A 13,573-nucleotide genomic window follows, 5' to 3' on the forward strand; every position below is an offset into this window, starting at 1 on the left:
CTTTACTTATGTGATAAGTGATCAGTTCATAGCCAAAAAATATTACAATATTGCTATGGGAAAGGCAGCACTAGAAGTGATGGAGAACAGCATCTAGCAATCAATCAACATGTCTACAATAAAACAAGAAGTGCTTTGTGTTTGCAAACCCTATTGTTTACTAGATAGAGTATTATGATCCATATTTAGAAAAGTCTCTAAACAATGCCTGATTAAGAGTTTTGATGTATGTTCTACTGTTTTACTATTTCAGCCTTTGTAACAGGAAATAGTTTATTAAAAACTAAATAAATCATACATTTAGAAAGACCAATCCTGATTGTAGAGATCAGGAAGGACCCTGGCCATAGTATTGTTACTGTTTGGGGTTTAATGTTACACCAGAATTTACTTCTCAACTATTAAAATGGAATAATGAAATCATATTGTCATTACACCTCTGTACTTTCATGTTACAGGATTTTTGAGCTATAGCAATCTCTCTTGTATTGGCTGCTAACTTGCTCTGATGCAATCTGCTGTAAGAAGTCACACTCCAAACAGATCACACATCCGTCCTGTTGATTTTGTAGAATTTCTTCCTTGCAATACTGATCTATGACAATTATTAAACTCCTTTAAAATCATATTGAAGCTTAGAGCATATCCACTCCTCCCGCTTGTCATATACCTCTGTGGAGGGCTAAGCATAGCAACAGATACCTTGATACAGACATCTGCACCTGTGGATAAGAGAGCGCCGTGCTTGCCTTCAGACAGCTGCGCTCTCAAGTCCTTGCCTGCTGAACTCCAATCTGAGCTGCCAGTCTCCCACAGTTTATCCATGCTTCCTATCCAGTCATTATCAGAAGTTGTAGATGATAGCCACCCGTACTGTTCTGAGATTAACAATATCATATAAATGTTCTGCTTCCTTGGTCTATTAATTTGTGAAGCAAGGTATAAGTCCATTCAGTCCCTGTCAGCCAGATGCCCATGTTTTTCTGAGGTGTGTTTGCATACATAAAAGCACTGTTTGTGCTTGGTATTTTTGGATCAAAAATAGATAAGGTGGACTATTGTGACACCCCTGCTTTTCATACATCTGCACAAAGGTGAGAAATGAAGGAATGTACAGATTTTCCTAGTGTAATACTGCTGCTGCTACTCAGCTCCCTGTAAACGGGGCAGAAAAATCCTGGTTTCACATCCCTCCCATGGGTGCACATCTTAGAAATCATGTACTTCGCTCTGACCCAATCCTCACTTAAAACTGAATTTACAGCCATTACCAACGACTAGTTAGTTTGGTATTCTGAAGAAGGAAACCTCTCAGAAATAGGTTAATTTATTCTAAAAAAGAAATATCTAAAACTTCTTGTTGAATGTTTAATCTTCAGACACTTCCAGAAACCCATAAACTAATGACTCTTTCAAACAATTGTCATTAAGATAGTGTTATTACATCTGCCTTATAAAAAAAAGGCATAATCAATTTTAATTTTTTAAATCATTTTAATAATTTTAAAATTTAATGAATGAAAAGTAAAGACCTGGCTACTATTTGGCATGTGCTTTCCATCTATGACAACAAGCACATAAAGGTGGGAAATATAAATCTATGTGTATAGCTCACCAACAGCCAGACCACCAAAAAATGCTGAAGAGAAAGCAGTACTGAAACCAAAACATTAAAGTCTCATTTATTCTATCTGCTGTTATGCAGAAGAATGTTTGCTGTTCTTCTGAAAATTGATGTAACTAGATAGCTCACAGAACAATTCATTCCTAGATAAAAGAAGTCACTAGTTTATTTATATCACACTATATGAAAAATTCAGAGTAAATAATAATAATTAAAAAACCAAAAGCATTTTAAAACTTAAAAAATTGCAAAAAATTATATTCTTATTATGTTTAACTTTAAGTCAGTTTGTGATGATAGAGAATGCACAGATTATCACTAAAATGAAAATATGTGCTATTACATTTAATCATAAATCTCAAGAAAAAAAAGATGTTTCCATTCATATTAATTGTATACAATACTATTAAACTAAAAACAAACAAACAAAACATACTGCATGTACATATAAAACTCTGAATACAATGTCCAGCCTTTTTTAATTATTAAGATAATAGGAAAGAAGTCACCTGGTTTTCTGTGTTTTCATTATCTTATGCTTATTTAAGCCTCACGAAAGTGGAACAATAGAATTCCACTAGTTTTAAACTTGTAGTCATGAAGGCAAGTACAACAAATAAAAGAAACAAATGCATACATACATAAATATACAGATCAGGAAAGAAATCCCTTTGGCTTAATCTGCAGGGAACTTTCTAAATCTGATACGTAAGAAATATATAACCCCCAAATTTGGGATCTTTACAGGAGAAACTGAACTGGAAAATCAAAGCTGTATTATTTGTGTATACTGTAAGTATCCTAAATGGAAAAGGACTGAGTAAGAAGAAACCAACCAAGAATAGTCTGTTTTTCTCAAATACCTGACTCACAATCCTCTTGGTCCTTGCACTGAAATAATGGAGACTCCTCGCTACCTCATGAAGATACAGTCAGTTTGTATACAATTCTTTAAAGCAATGACTTAGAGGGATTTATAGACAGTGAAAGTAAGTTTGAGATCGGATCACTATGGTAGAAAAACCCAGACTCCCTAGAAGCAGAGGCTTAAATTCTGGCAGGCTCACCTCATCCTTTCATCTTTCAGAGGCAGATTAAATTCTGTGTAGTTTAGCATATAGGGGTCCTCCACAGGACTTTTAAAAGATGAAGTCCTATATCCTCTGTGTTGTTAAATATAACATCTTTTCTCTCCCTCCCCACCCCACCTCCTAGAAATAAGTTGCAGCAACTTCAAATCATTTTTCTAAATATATTCCTCTTCTCTAGGCAGCTCCCTACCTTCTTGTCTTGAAGGTTTTGAAGCTTTATTTCCTTGATTCTCTACTTTAGTATAAGTGATAGACACTCTCCTGTAGAATTGCTCTACTCCATGGGCAGCGTTAGCAGAAATCAGGGCCCAGAATGCAGATATTTCTTCCCAGTTCAATATGTGCTCTTTTCCTTCATTTACATTGCCAAAGCTAATCAGACTCACTGAAATAACTGAAATAAAATTTTTAAACCATCTTTAAAAAGAGGAAGAAACTTCAGCAAATATTCCACTAATTATTGACCACCTTCAATGAATCCCTATATGTACTGAGAAACGGTCAAGCAAATTAATGACAGTGGCTACTACAGAGCTTGAGCTTAAATTTTTAGAATTAAAACTGTCGATACATATTAAAAGCAGTAATCATCGTACATGAGTGCACTAGGGATCTAATTCAGGTATTTAATGACATCTAATGCATTGCACAACCCTATATATTTTTGGTAGCTACTTGGTAAAGTTTGTCCCAAAGGCCTCCTCAGCAATTACAGATAACCAAAAAATCGCTAATAGAACCACTGGTCATGCAACACATGTTGGCTAGAGAGAAAAAGGGATATATGGATTGGTACTCCTTAGGTTTCTGAGTTTTCCCCAATTAAAAAGAAGAGTAGTAAGAAAATGGATTTGTCAGTACTTTAATCTTTCTTAATCGTGACTGTGTTTTAGGCATATAATCCAAGTAGTCCCCAAAAGACAGATGCATAAAGAAGATGGATAATAATGACTAGTCAACCTTGGCTGCCATTTAGAGGAAAAGGGATCTCTACAGATGCATGCATGGATCTGAAGCAAAAATGCAGCTCATCTAAAAGTCACTGGCTCACACAAACAAAAGACCAGAAACCTAAAGGTCCACATCCTCTCCCTGAGACACACTAGGTAATACTTGGGTATATAGAATGCAACGTTTTCGATGGAGAGAGAAATAAAATGATATAGTATATTACAGTCAATCTTCAGCTTGATGTTCCCCATATGAAAAAAACACAACTGACACAAAGCACCTGTTTCTTTCCTCAAGGGCCTTTTGGTACACCTAGTTCTTATTAACCATGCAATGTCCACTAATGTTTCAGAAGGGAAGAAACAGTTTTAAAATTTATTCAGAGTAACACAGCCTGAAGATCTAGCTCAGTACTTTTGATGGCAGAAATTATATCCATTTAATACAAATGCCACTGACAATTTGCATGTCAAAACGTTGCTTCTCAAGTTTGCTTTCACAAGTCACTCAAGCTGGTAAATGCCACCCAACGAGTAGCCCAATACATCTTTTTCAGCCTGCTTGAGCCTCTTCAAAACCCTTCGCACAGTCACACCGGGGCTGCAATAACCTTAGATGAGTAGTACAGGATGGTGCCTAGAGCTCCCCTGAAAATCAGAAATCATGCTGAAAAGTCCTCTCTTGCAAGCTGTGTTGCCTGCAGCTCTGTCACCTAGCGATCACGTAGGAAATGGTCAATGATTACACACCAGACTTTGAGACCGTGGTCGTCAGACCCCACAGCTATCGCATAGCAGTGGAAAAATCTATGAGGCAAATGTTAAAAAGCGAGCACAAACTGAAACAAATCTTGAAAATGCTTGGGAAAACTGCCAGTTACAAACAGAAATACAGGGCATGGGGGTTACTGAGTCCAAGTCCTTGTCACCATGCCACAGTATGCTCTGCTTTCAGTTGTACTTCTCTATCTTTCCCAAGAGCTGCAATACCATCTTGGGCATCCCTTGGCCCACAGTGTGACACTGCAGATTTTCTGTGCTGTTGTTGAAAATACTTTTCAGTTCGCTTTAAGATAAGCATCAAAGCAACAACAATTCTTTTAATTAATTAAATGAATTATTTAATTAATTACTTTTGAGAAAACTGAAATTGAAGAATTCATGGTGAATCATTCATTTTACACCTAGGAAAAAATCACTCATAAGCTCCACTCCTTAGTATCAGACTGTCAACATAGTCAACCTGTTAATATAAATAACATAAGGGATGGAATATCTTCCACTTAAGACTATAGAGGCATACTATGAATTTCTGCTTTTCTATTAATCACTAGGATAAGTTTTACAAATGCATCAACAATGTAATTACAGGTTGCAGTGAATGTGACTCTTAACTCTTCTCCCATGCACACTGTACCAGTGCATGCTGCGAGCCTACGTTAGGACCTGCTTCATTTGTTCTGAAACAACGAGATTCATTCAAGGTCACCTATTCAAAATCCTCACTGAACAGAGATCCAAGAAAGATTTTAAAATGCTTTGAACATCGAGGAATCTTTTTTTTTTGTCACATACAAACAACTGTATTAAGTTAGATTTAAATCAATACAGGGACTGACGTTAAGAGTCGCTACACCTTAGGGAATCAGCCCTTGGCACCTTACTTGGTAGGATCAGCTCTGCAATAGTATCCAAAAAACACATGGGCATTTTTCAGAAGATATCCACTGGAAAGAAAGCATAACCTTTGAATTCACCCAGCACCAGGCAAATCAGCAGTGACCATCTTGCTAGAGCTAACTGTGAACCCCTCTAGCTTTCATGCACAAGCGATACACTGTGCCCAAGAACTGAATATAAAGCTCAGTTTTATAATGACTTACTCTTCTGATGTCTAAAATAGAAAAAGCTTGAAAAATCCTAGGGAAAAAGTATAAACGCAGCTTTTTTGTTTGGATCATTTCTTTTCCTCCTACACTCTCTGCTTCAAAGCAACATTGATTACTACTGCAGCTGGACTGACACCTCCACTATGATAGCTTTTATTACTTGTATTTTGATAGCAGCCACAAACACATCAGACACAATACACTCCCCAGAAAACTCCCAGGCTAAGTAAGAAAACAAGAAAGAGATACCTAACATATTTATAAAATACAGTATGTTTTACATTACATATGTGTGTTAAAAACAATTTTATATGTTTGAACCTTGAAGTATACCTGACTTTAGTACTGCAATCTTTCACTTATTCACTACAGTGTTCAAAACAATAATAATAAAAAAGGAGATATTTCAAAACAGTGCTATAGCATCATGAGATGCTATATAATATGAAAGGCACAAATGTGAGATAAGATTGTTGCTCAGAGCAATGCAACTGAAAAAGCAGACCAAGCAAGATGTTATCATACGTAAAAAAGGTTGAAAATACTCTGTAATGAAACTTTTGGACCTTTCAGAATTAAAAGATTTTCATTTCCACATTAACTGTCCATTTGAAAGGTGATTTTATAAATTACATTGAAACAACAGGTATGGTGGACTTGCAACTATGCTCTCCTGTGACTTGTACTCCAAATAAAACATGTGAATCTAGTGCCTTGGTGTTATTCAGAGCATGGCTGGGTGGCAACTCTGGGTGTTTGAAGACAGAGCACGACAAGTGCACAACTAGTCAAACAGACACATTTGCAAACTCCGAACAAAGCCTCATCTCAAAACCTTGCAGTTCCTTGTTAAACTCCAGTTAGCTCACAGCTTTAGCTATGAACCTCTATGACAACTATATCTGGACACCTCAGCAAGATCCTCAGATTATATCACTACAATAATGACTAGAAAGTCCTCCTTAAGTCCTTGCACGTGAGAGGTTACAAAGAGAACATAACCATCGCCTCCTATTACCGTGGCTCTGGAGAAGAGTAGGCACTGTGAGGGTGACACAGCTGCAGGAAGAGCTGGGAAAAGGGACCAAGTGACTGCTGCCCTCCCAGCCCACCTCTCCACTGTGTGCTACCAACCTGAACTACTCCAAGGGATTTTTTTCCTTTGTTATGACTAAGCAGTCAGCCTTAAGAGTAGGACCTGAACTACCTTGGCATGTTGCAATATACAAAATACAAGCACACATTTACCTACAGACAGATGGACTTCCGTTGCACACAACTTTCAGATTTTTAATGAGGAGCTACCTTTTTGCTCAGCCTACCACAAACCATCTGTCATGGTTTAACCCCAGGCAGCAACTAAGCAAGACAGAGCAATTTGGTCACTGCCCCACTCCCCCAGTGGGATAAGGAGGACAATGGGGAAGAAAAAGGTAAAACCCATGGGCTGAGATAACAGTTTAATAACTGAAACAAAGTAAAATATATTACTACTACTACTACTAATGAAAAGGGAGATAACAAAGAAAGAGAGAGGGGAATAAAAGCCAAGAAAGACAAGGGATGCACTATACAATTGCTCACCACCTGCTGACCAACACCCAGTCAGTCCCCAGTCCCCGAGCAGCGATCAGCCACTCCTGGCCAGCTGCCCCCAGTCTATATACTGGGCATGATGCTCTATGGTATGGCATAGCCCTTTGGTTAGTTCAGATCACCTGTCCTGGCCCTGCTGCCTCCCATCTCCTTGTGTGCCTGCTCACTGGCAGAGCCTGGGAAACTGGAAAGTCCTTGACTTGGGGTAAGCACGGCTTGGCAACAGCTAAACCATCAGTGTGTTACCAATATTACTGTCATATTAAATTGAAAATACAGCACTATACCAGCTACTAGGTAGAAAATTAACTCTATCCCAGATGAACCACGACACCATCCCAGCCAGAGAGCTAAACAACATACATGGTGATATATGTATTTATATTTATTAAAATCATAAAATTATTCTCCATTAACTTTAAAGTTGGTGGAAAGGGATAGGAGACAAGAAAGAAAAAAAAAATCAATCATGGTGTAATTTAATTGCAGAATCATACAACAGTTTGGGTTGGAAGAGATCTTAAAGATCATCTAGTTCCAACCCCCTGCCATGGGCAGGGACACCTGCCACTAGACCAGGTTGCTCACAGCCCCATCCAGCCTGGCCTTGAGCACTGCCAGAACTTCTCTGGACAGCCTGTTAACAGTGTCTCACCACTTTCACAGTAAAAAATTTCTTCCCGATATCTAATCTAAATCTACCCTTTTTCAGTTTAAAGCCACTACCCTTTGTCCTACCATTACATACCCTTATAAAAAGCTCTTCTCTTAGCTTTCTTGATCCCCCCCCACCCGAAGGATGCTTTAAGGTCCCCCTGCCTCACTGGAGCCTTCTCCAGGCTGAACAACTCCAACACTGCCAGCCTGTCTTCATAGGAGAGGTGCTCCAGCCCTCTGATCATCTTCATGGCCAATTCCTTACCCTCATTATTTTGAATAAATTTCAGAGTCATAGAAAACAGCTGGGCTGGAAGAGACCTTTAAAGGTCATGCAGTGAAAGCCCCCTGCAAAGAGCAGGGATATCTTCAAATAGATCAGGTTACTCAGAGCCCCATCCAGCCTGGCCTTGAATAGATCCAGGGATGGGGCACCTACCACCTCTCTGGGCAACCTGGTCCTGTGTTTCATCACCCTCATCGTAACAAATTTCTTCCTAACATCTAGTCTCAATCTACCTTCTTTTAGTTTAAAACAATTACCCCCTTGTCATATCACTACCTGCCCTTGTCAAAAGTCCCTCTCCTGCTTTCCTGTTGGCCCCTGTAGGTACTGGCAGGCTGCTATAAGGTCCCCTGGAGCCTTTTCTTCTCCAGGCTGAACAACCCCAACTCTCTCAGCCTGTCTCCACAGCAGAGGTGATTCAACCCTCTGATCACTTTTGTGGCTCTCTGCTGGACTCACTCCAACAGATCTGTATCCTTATGTTGGTGGCCCCAGAGCTGGACGCAGCACTCCAGGTGGGGTCTCACCAGAGCAGAGGGACAGAACCACCTCCCTCAACCTGCTGGTCACGCTGCTGTTGATGCAGCCCAGGATACAGTTGGCTTTCTGGGCTGCACACCGCTGGCTCATTTCCAGCTTTTCATCCACCAGTACTCCCATTTGGAGAAAGTGAAAAACAGTATAGAAAAACTCCGATCAGTTCCTACTCGCCACAGTACAGCATTTGGTACTTCATTACAGAGTTTATTACCTCTATTATTTAATCACCATTTACAGTAGGAAGAAAAGCTAGTTTTAAAACAGACAAATAATACTAGAGGGGAAAAATTCTTATAAAGCAGAAAGGAAAAAGAAATGTTTCATAATGAAACTGTAAACTTAGTTAAGCCTTAATGAAAATTTTAGAAAATACAGAAGTAATTTCTTTAGACTTTTTTGACTAAGCATTCTTACTTTTTTCATATAAAATTTAGATTCTGAGTCTCAGCTTTGATTTTGTACTACTTTTTTCCCCCTCAAGGTTTATTCAGTCTAGCATGAAACTCTCAGGTCAACAAAGTTTTTATTCAATGCAGCATTATTTTTAATTACTATTGCCTTTTGAAAGTACTCTTTAAGAAAAAAAAATAAACATTTTATAAATTAGGGGGAAATTTGTGCATGCCTTCTTTCTTTTTCATATTTCAATATTGTTAACATTTAGCTGTAAAGATTTTTTTTCCTCATGGAAAAAATACTCTATCACTTGAAATTAATTTGTATGAAACACAAAGCTTGTGCTTCATATAATCCCCTTAAATGGGGATTAATTTGAAGTTAGTGACTGGTTTAAAGCTGAGTTTAAAGTAGAAATAAACATTGCACATGGGACTGACCTGCTTCTATTATAAAACCTGCTTCAGCTTCTGTAAGCTTGTATGTGCTCAGACTGTTTCTACAGAAACCCTTATTGCAAAGCTGTCAATATTAGAGGAGCTTGACACTACAGATTTACTGCCTTCCATGCTGTTAAGAACAATAACCTGATTTAGTTCAGCCTGGATGGTCTCTTGTCATGGAGTGAAAAAGGAAGTGGAATAAATCACCCTTACAATTAGGTCGTTCACTGAGGTTTTCCAATACTATCCTAGTCACCCTTCTCCTGGAAGTCATCTTCATATGACTTAAAGTGGAATGTCATTATCAGGTTCCCATATGAAACTGAATAGGCATAAATTTATGGCAAGAAAAGAAAGGAAAACATGTACACCAGCAAATCACATGCACACGCAAGTATGACCTTAAAACCGTAGATACACAAAATACACACACATGCATGTACGCATGTATGCATGCATGTACAGCATATCCTCTTTGCCTCCAAGTTACATTTATAAAGTAAGGAGACTAATGGTTCTCTTGCTTGTGTTGCAGCTCCTACTCAACAGTTACCCCTGTGAACATACTGGAAGAAGCAAGCTGCACGGTTTGGATGAGCAGACCCTAAAATATTCCAACAGAAGAAAGCCTCACGCTAACTGGTTTTGATGCAAAACAACAGGCTGGTTAAGAGTCTCAGGTCAACTATGAGTTTGATTAAGTTGAACATGCGTGACACAGCGATGGTAATCTTCTGTCATACACTGATGCTCAGAGAGTTAGTCACCAGGAATAAAGCAGTCAGAAATGAAGAAAGGTAGACAAATAAAACTATACTGATCTACTGAACAGAAGGGCTTGGAACGCAAAATGGGAAAAAAATCACTCTTGTTATAATGACAATACTTTTAATTATACATATTCAGTGAAAAATAAACTATTAAAAGACAGAGTAAAATACTTCCAATTAATGGAAGTAAGGTAATGTTGAAACTTAAATGAAGTATTTTTCCCTTGAGGGTTTTACTGTACTATATTATTTAGCTTAATCCAACTTAAATTATAAACAGAATGGTTTTGTAAGCCCCCAGAGAAACGTATTTTATTTATAATGTATTTCCTTTGAAGTGGTTATGGAAATCATGTTCTTCCTGAAGTCTGTATCTCACATACCACCTACTGCTGCAAACTAGTCAGTCCTCAAAAGTTAGACATGATCAGTCTTGTGAAGTACAGTACATGAAACCCCAAGATTTTTTTAAAATGCCAGAGGAAATACAAATTTGTAATTCCAAAACCTGATAGCCTTCCCTCCATAAAAAGGTATGGAAAGATCTTTGTTGATTAAAAAAAAAGTGGTTTTTTTTCAGAGGGAATGGAACTCAGCCATAATCACTCCACTTGGCTTTTCAATGTATCTAATGAAAGAAGAAATTTGTACACTATACCCTAGAGGGACTTTCAGCTGAGAATAAGTATATTTTGTAAACTTAAATTTAAGTATGTAAATATTTCCATCTTTCATTTAAATCACAAATCCTCCAAAAAATTAATTCTAGTACAAAAAGTACACTTTCTTTCAGGATGCGAGTTACAAATGACCAGTTTGCTTTTATCCTCCAAGTAATTAGTCTATTTACAAATATGTAAGAAACTATGAATGAATAAATTGAACCCCAGTCTACGTGGTCTCCTTACCATCAATAGGTACTGCATAGACTCAGTTAAATAACTAGGAACAAGAGGAAATTGTCTCCAGAAAATTAATTTTCGTTATTGATCTTATTTTTAAAGCACAATAGTACCCTATCTTTATGGATGAACCAATAACTCAACAAACCAGCCACAGATATACAATTGTCTAAGCTGTGATGTTTCTGAAATAATGTCAGGCCAGGTCACTTCAAAGGGACTAGGAAAATAAGCACTGTAAGATTTGGCTGATTGTGCAACTGCTTACGCCATGAACTCATGACAGCCGCAGTCACTAATTACGTATGCTTTGAACCGGTTGTTCTTTTTGTCAAAGCTACTCTTCTACTCTAACCTACTACCAAAATCTATAAATAAAAGAACAGATAAATAAATAAAAATGCAAGTTCTTATTAGCTTTGGATTAAGAGCTTGAATAATTTTTCAAGAGATAAGGTATAGGAGCAAATATTTCTGCGTCACTACTGTATAAAAAAACCCACCAGTGCCCTGGAGTTAAACTTCTGTTTGAGATAGCAGATTCTGTCAATATCACAGCTACAGATGGATACTTAAATGCAGAAAAAAAAAAGAAAAAAAAAAAAATCACATTTATGAGTATTTAAAAAATACAAATAAATTTTAACACTTTTTTAAAAATAAATAATCAACATAAATATACTGCTGTAAAACATTCTAAGAATGGCCATTTCCTCTGGCTCTTCTTAGATCAGACATCATCTAGTTCCTCCTTGAAAGTTACAGCAATTGTGTTAGAATTTGCGTTTTGTACTAGAGAGCCGACCTGTACCACAACCTTTGCAAACATCTATATTTTGCTAAAAGCTACCAAAGCAAAAGCATTACTTGTGTTAAATGACAAATGCATGTCATAGTGACCATCACTCTTGCATTTTGAAGAGGAAAGATTTTAAGATTCTGACAGCCCGAACAGCTTAGCTAATGTACCTTTGCTATGCAAAATGATGATGTTCTTCTTGACTAATGTAATGTGTTCAGATGAACTGACAAATTCTGTTTAATGCGCTGAACATTTGTGGGCAGTAAAGCACATTATTATTTCTTCATACATATAATCCCTTAAGAGGTAGCATGACAGTGCAGTGTAAATCTAAAGCAAACCATTAGATTTACTTGCATGAATGGCTTTGTTCTTGTTAACTTGGTATCAAGAAGAAAAAAGAAAAAAAAAAGATAATTTAATTTCTGTCTTTCTGAAAACTTTGTTACTATATTGCAAGGATTATAGGTTTTGGTGCTTTAACCTCTTACTTTTTTGCTCACTGTTTCCCCACTGCCACATCAGGGTCTAAATGGCAAATGTTTATATAAGGAAAGAGATGTGGACTGTAATAAAATTTGCAGAAGTTAATCATATGAATTCATGTATTTTTTTTTTCCTTTTAGGCCAAAACTGAATACAGTTCACTTCCAATTCCTTTGGGGTACTCTGAATTTTGGCACCAATTTAAAAATGTCCTGCCAAGGAATAGCTGTGCCACTGGTATCTGCAGAAAAGGATTCTCCTCAGACTTGATATCGTCTCCAGCATGATAAATGTCTTTTGGGATTGTTTTCCTGCCCATCAGTTACGACTGGGGAAGATTTTTGATACAACAGGGAACATGAATCTTTTCTCCAGTTCAGAGCTAGTAACCCACTTCTGAATTGAGACAATTTGCTTTTAACTACTAAACCAGAAAATTTGTTTTCAGTATTTTATTAATAGAAAATCTGTCATCTGAAAAAAAAACCCCAACAAACAAAAAAAAACCCAACAAACCCACAACCTTTCACCTTATACAAAATACCTGAAAAAAAATCTAAGTAAAGTTGGAATATGGCCAACACATAATGAAAGGCAACACCAACTGTGACTGAATATGGCCAGCTGTGTAACAGCATGCAAGATACCATGTCCTAATTTCAGGATATGAAAGCAGGAGTCAGCATTGTTTCAGGATTCATCTGAGGCACCTTTGGTAGTATTGAAGCCATAAAGATCCAGCCAGCATGAAAATGATTTCCTGAGACGGCTTGGTTAGAAGCTTTCTCCAGATAGAACTGAGTGACTGAAATCTCAGGGCACTCCAGAAACAATCACAATAAGCTGTCAGCGCCACAGTCCCCAAAGCAAGTATGTGAGGAGAGCTGTTTTCTGCGTAAGGAGAGTATGTCAGCATGTGTAAATACAGGTCATTTTAAACCACTGCTATATTTCCATGTTTATAGTTCACTTCCACAAAATTAGAAATGCAAACCAAGGTGGAAGTTTTACAGAAATGTGTGAGGAACATAAAAGAAAGAACAACTGTAACACAGACATAAACGCTGCAGCCTACCGACTCATAAATTATTTTAAATGCCACTGCAACTGAGACATAAACCAGCATAACATACAAGGGAGA

The sequence above is a fragment of the Falco rusticolus genome, chromosome 6, assembly GCF_015220075.1.
Source record: "Falco rusticolus isolate bFalRus1 chromosome 6, bFalRus1.pri, whole genome shotgun sequence".
NCBI classification, from domain to species: domain Eukaryota; kingdom Metazoa; phylum Chordata; class Aves; order Falconiformes; family Falconidae; genus Falco; species Falco rusticolus.